Raw genomic sequence first — 12237 nt, 5'->3', positions numbered from 1 at the left:
CCATTTTAAATGACAAAAAAAATTAGGAGCTTTGCTTTATTTTCATATTTTCTTTGGCTTTTGGATTCCATTTTAAACTCTGTGGAAAGGTTATTGAAAACTGAAACATATACTTCTATTTATCAGTCTCTATTCAATTGTCTGATGTTTTGAATTTTCATGGTTGGCCCTGGCAGATGTTTGGTTTATATCTTGAGCAAATACCTGATCCCAACAGTTATATTTCACGATATGAGTAAAGTTTCCCATCAAAGGACATAAACTTAATTAACATTAGCACATATATACATCTATACATTGTCATCTATACATCGTCATCTATACATTGGCTGACGATACAACCATTGTTGTGAAACACAGCTTAAACATTTCATTTCATGTTCTTTGATATGCAGCCATAGTAAGCCATTACAATCAAAAGGTAATTTAACAAACAATGCTACTGAATTTGCTTGAATTTCCAGCAACTGCAGAATTCCTGTTGTTTCTGCTACTGAATTACGCAGGTTAGAATCTAAACCAATTTGCTTATAGCAAGTTTCCACAAAGGGCAAATAAGATTCTCATTGATTCTGCTTTTGATGTTGTTGTTTTGAGGGAGCTGTCCTGGCCAGTGTTAGAAGAGTTGACTTTTCTCCCAAAGCTTTTGATTCTTTCTTGAATACCTGGAACAGAAATATGGAAACTCTCAATTAATGTATTTTATAGTTGTCACATTATATCAGGACTGCATGATAGTGATTCATTACAAGGCTGAGTTGCTGGTAGGTCTTTTCCCAACTGTTGTGTTAGTTTGGGTGGAAGAGACAGAATTGTAAGAGTGGAACTGGAGAGCCTCACAGAATTTCATCCTCTTAATGTTTAAGCCCTGGCAGTGGTCTTTGTAACCATAATCTCCAAGGCCAACATGCAGGCAATATGAAACAAACTATACTTGAACTGCTTCTTATGAAGAGCAATCTTTGAAGGCTTCTGCTGTCATTTTATTGGCAATTTGCCTGATACAAATGGGGTAAATTTAAAAATGAAACAAAACGGCAAAATGGTTTATTTATTAGGTTAACCAGTCATATTTAATAGAAAATGGCAGCGCGACGCAGCTCGCAGCGGCCACTCTGGTGGTGATGTCTGTTATATGTCAAGTAGGGTGCCATGCACAATCCTGATTTGATGGAGACGGACGTGAGAGCACGGAGGAACATCTGGTGAAACTTCTGAAATGCCTGCTTCGCTGCTGCTGCTACTGTGTGGTCCAGAATCTCCGGAGGAGAAGGCCCCGAGTTCTCGGCTTTGCTTGTTGCTCAGCAGCTGGGGCGGGGTCGGAGCGCTCGGCAGAGGATGGTGCTGGGAGAGGCTGTGTCGGAGGGGCTGGACAGAGGCTCAACGTTTTCAGACGGACTCAGAGTCCACTGCGGTCGGGTGCTTCCAATGGTGCTGCATCGGCAAGTTGGCGGCGGTGGCGCTTGGAGGTTCATGGCAGGGAGAGTTCCTCCCTTCTGCCACCTGCGTGAGATGATGGGTCTATCGGGACTTTGAGACTTTTTTTTACCATGCCCATTGTCTGCTCTTTATCAAATTATGGTATTGCTTTGCACTGTTGTAACTATATGTTATAATTATGTGGTTTTGTCAGTTTTAGTCTTGGTTTGTCCTGTGTTTTCTTGAAATATCATTCTGGAGGAACGTTGCATCATTTTTAATGCATGCATTTCTAAATGACAATAAACGAGGACTGAGTATCCTCATAATCTAATCTAACCTAAATTAAGGAAAGAATATGACATGCTAATGTTGCATTTACTACTGTATATCTGTTGTCAAAAGTGCACAATGCTGTCTTAGTTTGCATAAAATGCCAAATTGGAATTCTTGAAATTATATTCATAAATAAAGAATTTGTCTCAATATTTCTTTTGAATAAGCTTCTCTTTGGATGTAGGCAGTTTAGAACAAAGAATGTATGATCACATTAAAGACTTTGAACTCAGTGTTACTCAAAATGAAGAAAGGTAGCAGTTTTTGGAACCTAAATCACATTTTTCTTGGTTATTAACACCATGAAAGTTTTCATTATTGCATAGAAAATGAACTGTATAACATTCTTACAAAATTAACAATATGCCTAAACAAAGCCTAAGAATAAATTTGTAATTAAGAAACCATAGAAAAACTACAGCACAGAAACAGGCCTTTTGGCCCTTCTTGGCTGTGCTATTAGAATCAATCGATACATTTTCTAGTTAATACATGGAACTGTATTTTTTTCATAAAAATTGTTGTACCGCAAGTTAGTCAATCAAGATGTATTTTATTTTAACTCTTATACTAGAAACATCATTATTTTTAGATCATTTGTTCATTTTTTGTGTGCAGGGACAGTCAGTATTTCCTCATAAGAGCAAGACAACATAAAAATACGGGAGCAGAATTGGCCATTCAGCCCATCGAGTCTGCTATGGCATTCCATCATGGCTGATTTATTTTCCCCCTCAACCCCATTAAAGAAATTCCTTCTCATCTCTGTTCTGAAGGGGCATCCACCTATTCTGGGGCTGGACTGTGCCCACTGGTCCTAGGCTCAACGTGTCCTCTGGTTCTAGACTAATTGCCCTTGAGAGAAGGTGGTGTTGAGTCCTCTGCTTGAACTACTGCAGTCGTTCTGCTGTAGCTACTACCTCCACACAGTTGTCCCTTTCTCTGTTTTAACGTAATGTTATCACTGAATGGTTTGTTAAGCCACTGCAGAAGGCAGTGACCACTCTGCACTGGGTCACACACCAGGCCAGGCTAAGGATGGCTGAGTCCCTCCAAGGGAGAACCGCAGTGTACCAGATAGGTTTTTAACATCAGCATTTCTAGACCCGTGCTCAACATTGCTAGGACTATTTTTTACACTCCAGGTTATTAACCAAGTTTAAATTGCATTGCTGCCAGGTTGCAACGTGTACTTGCAGCTCTTGATTTTTTTAAACATTGTCACTGTCATTGTCACGGTAAACATTGTTATTTTAAACCGTTATAGCTCTTTTCCTACTTGTCCAGAAGGTTCCGGCCTGCTGAGGCAGGAACCACCCCCTATTTTAAACCAATTTCCCTCGGGATCAATAAAGTATGACTATGACTATGACTGCCACTGCCTTACGTAAGAAACAGCTTAGTTTCCTTGGCTGCATAAGTCTAGGGAAGACTCTCTCAAGTCCAGCCAACCTCGTGAGATTGAGACAGCTCATCCCACCCCAAATCCCAGTTTGTGTGGATGCTGTGTAATTTGCTACCCTGTCACAAAATATCCAACAGTACAGTTCATACAATTAAAAGAATTACATTTGTGAATTTTAACTAAAGGGCTAGTAAAGAATAACAAAAAGATTCTAATTAAACAGTCAAATCTGCACAAGTTGGAGCTCATCGTGAACTTCTCTGTCACTCACGCTCTGGGCCCTCAGTCGGCGTGAACACCCACACCACCTTCCAAACATCGCTCGCAATCTGTCTCGAACAAACGAGTCTCACACCAGATTGTATGCTATGACCGGTTCTCCCCAGCATTTTCCCTCTTCATCTCCCACCGAACCAAAAACCCAAGACCAACCTTATTGTTCCTTCCGCTAATTGGATTGACATCCCACATCAACCCTTATCTTCAACAATAACCCAAACAGGCAGAACGCAGATCAGACTGCTCTTGCAAAGCAGCTAAATGAAATAGCTACAGCATAATAGTAAAGATGTGAACCAGGGCATTACACTTATATTTCCATATGCACTCAGTGGCCACTTTATTAGGTACACCGGAACACCTGCTTGCAAATATCTAATCAGCCAATCATTTGACAGCAACTCAATGCATAAAAGCATGCCGACATAGTCAAGAGGTTCAGTTGTAGCTCACACCAACTATAAGAATGGGGAAGACCGTGGAATAATTGTTGGTGCCAGATGGAGAAGTTTGAGTACATCTGAAACTGCTGATCTCCTGCGATTTTCATGCACACCAGTCTCTAGAATTTACATAGAATGGCGTGAGAAACAACAAAAAAAAATGCAGTGAGCAGCGGTTCTGTGGGCAAATGAAAGATCAGAGGAGAATGGCCAGGCTGGTTTAAACTGACAGGAAGGCGACTGTGACTCAGGTGACCATGTTACAACAGTGGTGTGCACAAAAGCATCTCTGAGTGCACAACACATCAAACCTTGAAGTGGATGGGCTACAACCAATGTACCCCCAGTGGCCACTTTATTAGGTACAAGTTGGAACCAAAGTAGCTGATGAAAATCCATGTGGTCACAGACCATAGCCAAGATCAGGATCAGATCTGGGTCTCTGCAGAACTTAGCCAGAAGCATTAACTGCTCCACCATCATATTGGCCTTGCAGTTTTCTTATTTTATATCTATAATCTTCTATCAGACACTACTTATTTTCTTTTGAAGAGATTAATAAGCATAGAAGGCCAGTTTTGGCAGTGCAAGGCATCTTGCAGTGCCTCAGATGGTTGGCCCTTCTCTTGTACCCGTCAGCTCCAAGTACGCTTATTTTAGCAATTTGTTGGAAGTGAATGATAAAAGTGAGCTGAGGGTGCCAGAGCCATGGGAACCTTGGCAAGTAATGGGAACTTACACCTTGATACAGCTTGAACCAAGAGGACGAATTATAAGTTGTAGAAGGAAAAATGTATGACAAGAAAGATAACATTAAATGAAAAAATAAAGGGAAGTAGAAACATAGAAAACCTACGGCACAATACAGGCCCTTCAGCCCACAAAGATGTGCCAAACATGTCCTTACCTTAGAAATTACCTAAGGTTATCCATAGCCCACTATTTTTCTGAGAGCCATGTACCTGTCCAAGAGTCTCTTAAAAGGCCCTACAGCCCATTCCACTCACCACTCTCTTTGTAAAAAACATACCCCTGACATCTCCTCTGTACCTACTTCCAAGCACCTTAAAACTGTGCCCACTCGTGTTAGCCATTTCAGCCCTGGGGAAAAGCCTCTGACTATCCACACAATCAATGCCTCTCATTATCTTATACACCTCTATCAGGTCACCTCTCATCCTCTGTCACTCCAAGGAAAAAAGCTGAGTTCACTAAACCTATTCTCATCAGACATGCTCCCCAATCCGGACAACATCCTTGTAAATCTCCTCTGCACCCTTTCTATGGTTTCCACATCCTTCCTATAGTGAGGCGACCAGAATAGAGCACAGTACTCCAAGCGGGGACTGACCAGGGTCCTATATAGCTGCAACATTATCCCTCGGCTCTTAAACTCAATCCCATGATTGATGCAGGCCAAGATGTATGCTTTCTTAACCACAGAGTCAACCTGCGCAGCAGCTTTGAGTGTCCTATGGACTCAGACCCCAAGATCCCTTTGATCCTCCACACTGCCAAGAGTCTGACCATTAATACTATATTTTGTCATCATATTTGACCTACCAAAATGAACCACTTCACACTTATCTGAGTTGAATTCCATCTGCCACTTCTCAGCCCAGTTTTGCAATCAATCAACGTCCTGCTGTAACCTCTGACAGCCCTCCACACTATCCACAACACCCCCAACCTTTGTGTCACCAGCAAATTTACTAACCCATCCCTCCACTTCCTCATCCAGGTCATTTATAAAAATCACAAAGAGTAGGGGTCCCAGAACAGATCCCTGAGGCACACCACTGGTCGCCGGTCTCCATGCAGAATATGGCCCATCTGCAACCACTCTTTGCCTTCTGTGGTCAAGCCAGTTCTGGATCCACAAAGCAACGTCCTCTTGGATCCCATGCCTCCTTACTTTCTCAATAAGCCTTGCATGGGGTACCTTATCAAATGCCTTGCTGAAATCCATATACACTACATCTACTGCTCTACTTTCATCAAAAAATTCAATCAAGTTTGTAAAGCATGACTTGTCTTTCACAAAGCCATGCTGACTATTCCTAATCATATTATACCTCTCATGTCCCTCCAAATGTTCATAAATCCTGCCTCTCAGGGTCTTCTCCATTAACTTACCAACTACTGAAGTAAGACTCACTGGTCTATAATTTCCTGGGCTACCTCTACTCCCTTTCTTGAATAAGGGAACAACATCTGCAACCCTCCAATCCTCCAGAACTTCTCCCATCCCCATTGATGATGCAAAGATCATTGCCAGAGGCTCTGCAAACTCCTCCCTCGCCTCCTGCAGTAGCCTGGGGTACATCTCATCCAGTCTCGGTGACCTATCCAACTTCATGCCTTCCAAAAGCTCCAGCACATCCTCTTTCTTAATATCTACATGCTCAAGCTTTTCAGTGCACTGTAAGTCATCCCTACAATCACCAAGATCCTTTTCCATGAATACTGAAGCAAAGTACTCATTAGGTACCTCAGCTATCTCTTCTGCTTCCATACACACTTTTCCTCTGTTACACTTGATTGATCCTATTCTCTCATGTCTTATTCACCTGCTCTTCACATACTTGTAGAATGCCTTGGGGTTTTCCTTAATCCTGTCTGCCAACACCTTCTCATGGCCTCTTCTGGTTCTCCTAATTTCTTTCTTAAGCTCCTTCCTGCTAGCCTTATAATCTTCTAGATCTCCATCATTATCCAGTTTTGAACCTTTCATAAGCTCTTCTTTTCTTCTTGACTAGATTTACAACAGCTTTGTACACCATGGTTCCTGTACCCTATCATCCTTTCTCTGTCCCATTAGAATGTACCTCTGCAGAACTCCACGCAAATACCCCCTGAAAATTTGCCACATTTCTTCCATACATTTCCCTGAGAACATCTTTTCCCAATTTATGCTTCTAATTTCTTGCCTGATAGCCTCGTATTTCCCCTTACTCTAATTAAACACTTTCCTAATTTGTCTGTTCCTCTCCCTCTCCAATGCTATGGTAAAGTGATCAAAATGCTCTCCCACTGAGAGACCTGACACCTGACCAGGTTCATTTCCCAATACCAGATCAAGTACAGCCTCTCCTCTTGTAGGCTTATCGACATATTGTGTCAAGAAACCTTCTTGAACACACCTAACAAACTCCACCCCATCTAAACCCCTCACTCTAGGGCCATGCCAATCAATATTTGGGAAATTAAAATCTCCCACCACAACAACCCTGTCATTATTACACCTTTCCACAATCTGTCTCCTTATCTGCTCCTCAATGTCCCTGTTACTATTGAGTGGTCTATAAAAAACACCCAGTAGAATTATTGACCCCTTCCTGTTCCTAACTTACACTCACAGAGACTCCATAGACAATCCCTCCATGTCTTCCTCCTTTTCTGCAGCTGTGACACTATCTCTCATCAACAGTGCCACACCCCCACCTCTTTTGCCTCCCTCCCTGTCCTTTCTGAAATATCTAAAGCCTGGCATTTGAAGTAACCATTCCTGCCCCTGAACCATCCAAGTCTCTGTAATGGTCACAACATCATAGCTCCAGGTACTGATCCACGATCTAGGCTCATCTGCTTTGTTCATAATACTCCTTGCATAAAAATAGACACATCTCAAACCATCCATCTGAGCACATCTCTTCTCTATCACCTGCCTATCCTCCCTCTCGCACTGTCTCCAAGCTTTCTCTATTTGTGAGTCAACTGCCTCTTCCTCTGTATCTTCAGTTCAGTTCCCACCCCCCAACAATTCTAGTTTAAACTCTCCCCAGTAGCCTTAGCAAACCTCCCCGCCAGGATATTGGTCTCCCGGGATTCAAGTGCAACCCGTCCTTTTTGTACAGGTCACTCCTGCCCTAAAAGAGGTCCCAATGATCCAGAAATCTGAATTCCTGACACCTGCTCCAATCCCTCAGCCACGCATTTATCCTCCACTCACTGTCACGTGGCACAGGCAGTAATCCCAAGATGACTACCTTTGTGGTCCTGCCTTTCAACTTTCTTCCTAACTCCATGTAGTCTACTTTTCCTCCTCCCTTTTCCTGCCTATGTCATTAGTATCAATATGTATCATGACCTCTGGCTGTTCTCCTTCCCACTTCGGGATATCATGGACGCGATCAGAAATATCCCGGACCCTGGCACCTGGGAGGCAAACTAGCATCTGTGTTTCTTTCCTGCATCCACAGAATCGCCTGTCTGACCCCCTAACTATAGAGTCCCCTATCACTGCTGCCATCCTCTTCCTTTCCCTACCCTTCTGAGCCACGGGGTCAGACTCTGTGCCAGAGGCACGGCCACTGTTGCTTCCCCCAGGAAGGCTGTTCCCCCCCCCCCCACAACAGTACTCAAACAAGAGTACTTATTGTTAAGGGGGACAACCATAGGGGTACTCTGTAGCATCTGACTCCTGCCCTTCACTCTCCTGACTGTTACCCACTCATCTGTCTCCTGAGGCCCCGATGTGACTACCTGCCTATAGCTCCTCTCTATCACCTCCTCACGTTCCCTGACCAGACAAAGGTCATCGAACTGCATCTCCAGTTCCCTAACAAGGTCCCTAAGGAGCTGCAGCTCAACGCACCTGGTGCAGATGTGTCCGTCTGGGAGGCTGGGAGTCTCCAGGACTTCCCCATCTGACACTGAGCACAGAACACCGGCCTCACACACGTACTTCCTGTCTGTATTCTACACAGGCAACCTACCTCGCCTCGACCCATTATCACCATATAACCATATAACCATATAACAATTATAGCACAGAAACAGGCCATCTCGGCCCTTCTAGTCCATGCCGAACTCTTACTCTCACCTAGAAGGGGACAACAGGGGACAAGCTCTCCTCTACAATCACTCTGAGCACTGGTGCCCCGCAAGGTTGTGTACTCAGCCCCCTGCTGTACTCACTGTACACCCATGATTGTGTAGCCAAGTTTCCATCAAACTCAATATATAAGTTTGCTGATGACACAACAATTGTAGGCCGTATCTCGGGTAATGATGAGTTTGAGTACAGAGAGGAAATTAAGAACCTGGTGGCATGGTGCGAAGACAATAACCTATCCCTCAACGTCAGCAAGATGAAGGAATTGGTTGTTGACTTCAGAAGGAGTAGCAGACGACACAACCCAATTTACATCGGTGGTGCGCAAGTGGAACAGGTCAAAAGCTCTATGTTCCTCGGAGTCAATGTCACAAATGACCTGACTGGGACCAACCAAGCAGAGTCCACTGCCAAGAAGGCCCACCAGCACCTTTAGTTCCAGAGAAAGCTAAAGAAATTTGGCCTGTGCCCTAAAACCCTCACTAATTTTTATAGATGCACCATAGAAAGCATTCTTTTAGGGTGCATCACAACCTGGTATGGAAGTTGTCCTGTCTAAGGCCGAAAGAAGCTGCAGAAGATCGTGAACATGGCGCAGCACATCACACAAACCAATCTTCCATCCTTGGACTCACTTTATACCTCATGCTGTCGGAGCAGTGCTGCCAAGATAATCAAGGACAAGACCCACCCAGCCAACACACTTTTCATCCCTCTTCCCTCCGGGAGAAGGCTCAAGAGCTTGAAGACTCGTACAGCCAGATTTGGGAACAGCTTCTTTCCAACTCTGATAAGACTGCTGAACGGATCCTGACCCGGATCTGGACCATACCCTCCAAATACCTGGACTTGCCTCTCAGTTTTTTTGCATGACCTTACTTTCCATTTTCTATTTTCTATTTATGATTTATAATTTAAATTTTTAATATTTACTATCGATTTGTACTCCAGGGAGTGGGAAGCGCAGAATCAAATATCACTGTGATGATTGTACGTTCTAGTATCAATTGTTTGGCGACAATAAAGTATAAAGTAGTCCCACCGACCTACACTCAGCCCATAACCCTCCATTCCTTCCCTGTCCATATATCTATCCAATTTAACTTTAAATGACAACATTGAAACTGCCTCAACCATTTCTGCTGGAAGCTCGTTCCACACAGCTACCACTCTCTGAGTAAAGAAGTTCCCCCTCATGTTACCCCTAAACTTTTGCCCTTTAACTCTCAACTCATGTCCTCTTGTTTGAATCTCCCCCACTCTCAATGGAAAAAGCCTATCCCCGTCAACGCCATCTATCCCCCTCATAATTTTAAATACCTCTGTAAAGTCCTCCCTCAACCTTCTACACTCCAAAGAATAAAGACCCAACTTGTTCAACCTTTCTCTGTAACTTAGGTGATGAAACCCAGGTAACATTCCAGTAAATCTTCTCTGTACTCTCTCTAGCTGAAGCCCCGTTGAGCCAAAGCCTTTCTACTCTGTCGCCCACTCTATAAGGTGTCTCCTTCTAAACTCTTCTCGCTGTCCTCACTGGCTGATGTCCACGCGCTTGTGCAGTTGTGCCCCAATCAAACCTCTAAAGAAATGTGTATGTACAAAGAACATTCTGATGTTTTAAAAAATCTCTTGATCAGGTCTAAAGGAATGGAGCTTCCTATTATGAGTTCTTCACTTTCAGCTGGTAATTACTAACGATTTTCTGTAGTGAGTTTAATTTGCAATTAGTAGGTAAATATCCACTCACAATATGGTTAAGAATGGAACGTTTTAACAGAGTTAACAGTGGTAATTAAACTGCAAATTGTAATTAATTTTAAGGTTAGCTTTTCCTCACCACTCATTGCTGATTTATTTGCATGATATTAATTGCATAATGTACATTGGTACTTTGTCAGAAAACTTCAGCACGATGTAACTTTATCAAGAGGAGACTGCGATTCATGAACTCCACACTTTGCAAAGCAGTTTTCAACATTCATCTGAGACATGTTCTGTCCTTGTATGCTCCTGCTTTAGCCTCACCATTCAGCTTAAGCATTTCAGAATAACCTAGAAAGTATTCATAGCATTTGACAGCTTATTCCGTTCAGAGAGCCAGGGAGGAGGATCTCCCAATAAACTACTGATATTACAGATGTTCACATTCTCCTTAAATCCGATAAGTCAAATCAGTAACGGCCCATTTTCGATCCAGCTTCTGCTGTGTCCTGCTTTAAACAGTAGAATATTGACACTAAAGTAGATTAGGATACTTGTAGTCCATTGTCAGTATTGTCAATGAAAACATACAGTGTACACCCTGTGTTTGAATCGGTTGGATTCTAACCCCGGCCCCAGCTCAGTAATCCATCAGGTGGTTTACTGGCTCATGTTCTGCCTTGATAATGTAATTAGACGCTGGTTGAGCAGCTAAGCCAAGCATCCAAGAGATAACAACCTCTTTCAAACATCCTGTGGCATTATTGCACTCTGAATTTTAATTCCAACGGCGGCAGGAAGTCACTGTGCTCTTTCTGTCAGTCAGAGGCTGACTGGAAGCAGACTTTAAACTTTCTTTCCGTGTCAGGCAGTGCTGGTATATCTTCCATGACCTAGAATACCCCCTTCTCCACTTGAGTACCTGTGGGCATCCCTTGGTTACCTTAGATATGGACCTTCCTGTCCTAGATTGGCTTGCTCTGTTGCAATCCTCAATATTGATGAGGGTCCAATGTGTCTGCCGTCAGATCAGGAACACTTAACTGAGGAATGGAGGGGGTTGTGGTCAGCCCTGTTACTCCTGCGCTAAAATTGGGGTGGTGCAGTAGCCTAGTGCACAGTGCACTGCAGCCTACATAAGAACATAAGAAATAAGAGCAGGAGTAGGCCATCCAGCCCATCGAGCTGCCTGGCATGTGTCACTGATTTGATTTGACACAAACAAACTATTTCACTGTATGTGTTGATGCATGTGCGACAAATAAAGTTAATCTCGCTTTTTTTCTTTCTCGTCTGTTCAGTTTTTATCAGGAATATACTATAAATTAAAATCCAATGTTGCAAAACTCACCTTCACAAGGTGACACTAATGATTGCACCATGCAAGCAGTTCCAGCATATTTGCAGCAACCATCTGTTGCGATTATGTGAGGTGCCACCAAACCTGCACCAATGAATTCTGGATGCAGGAATTTCACCAGTCAGTATCCTGGCTTTGGAGTTTTACGGGGCAGATGGTGAAGACCCATGTCCTGTCGCCCACTGACTTCAGTGATCTATGTCATCCCAAACTGCCTGATCGCAGTAACATTCAGAATTGCTGTCAGCTTTACAGCCACAATCATTGCTGCATCCCCAAAGAAAACATCTTGGCTGCCGATGAAGGAAACCACGTCCATCACTGTCACCGGTTGTGCAGAGAATTCATGCAACTCACTTACTGATTCTCAACTGTGGGATTGCGTGCACAAAAACAGGAAATGCTGGAAATATCCAAGTCAGGCAGCGTCTATGGAGAGACAAACAAAGTACACATT

At 43.3% G+C, this 12237-nt stretch overlaps 1 non-coding gene across 1 annotated transcript; it reads left to right on the top strand.

Moving 5' to 3' along the window:
* The first annotated feature begins 3011 nt into the window (after window positions 1–3011).
* Window positions 3012–3073, top strand: LOC140194331 (U7 small nuclear RNA). The gene has a single exon (XR_011885179.1). It is a non-coding gene; the product is annotated as a U7 small nuclear RNA (small nuclear RNA).
* Window positions 3074–12237: the final 9164 nt, after the last annotated feature.

Source organism: Mobula birostris, chromosome 2, assembly GCF_030028105.1.
Source record: "Mobula birostris isolate sMobBir1 chromosome 2, sMobBir1.hap1, whole genome shotgun sequence".
NCBI classification, from domain to species: Eukaryota; Metazoa; Chordata; class Chondrichthyes; order Myliobatiformes; family Myliobatidae; genus Mobula; species Mobula birostris.
Note: the sequence above shows the minus strand (reverse complement) of the source record. Positions and strands in the feature narration are given on the sequence as shown.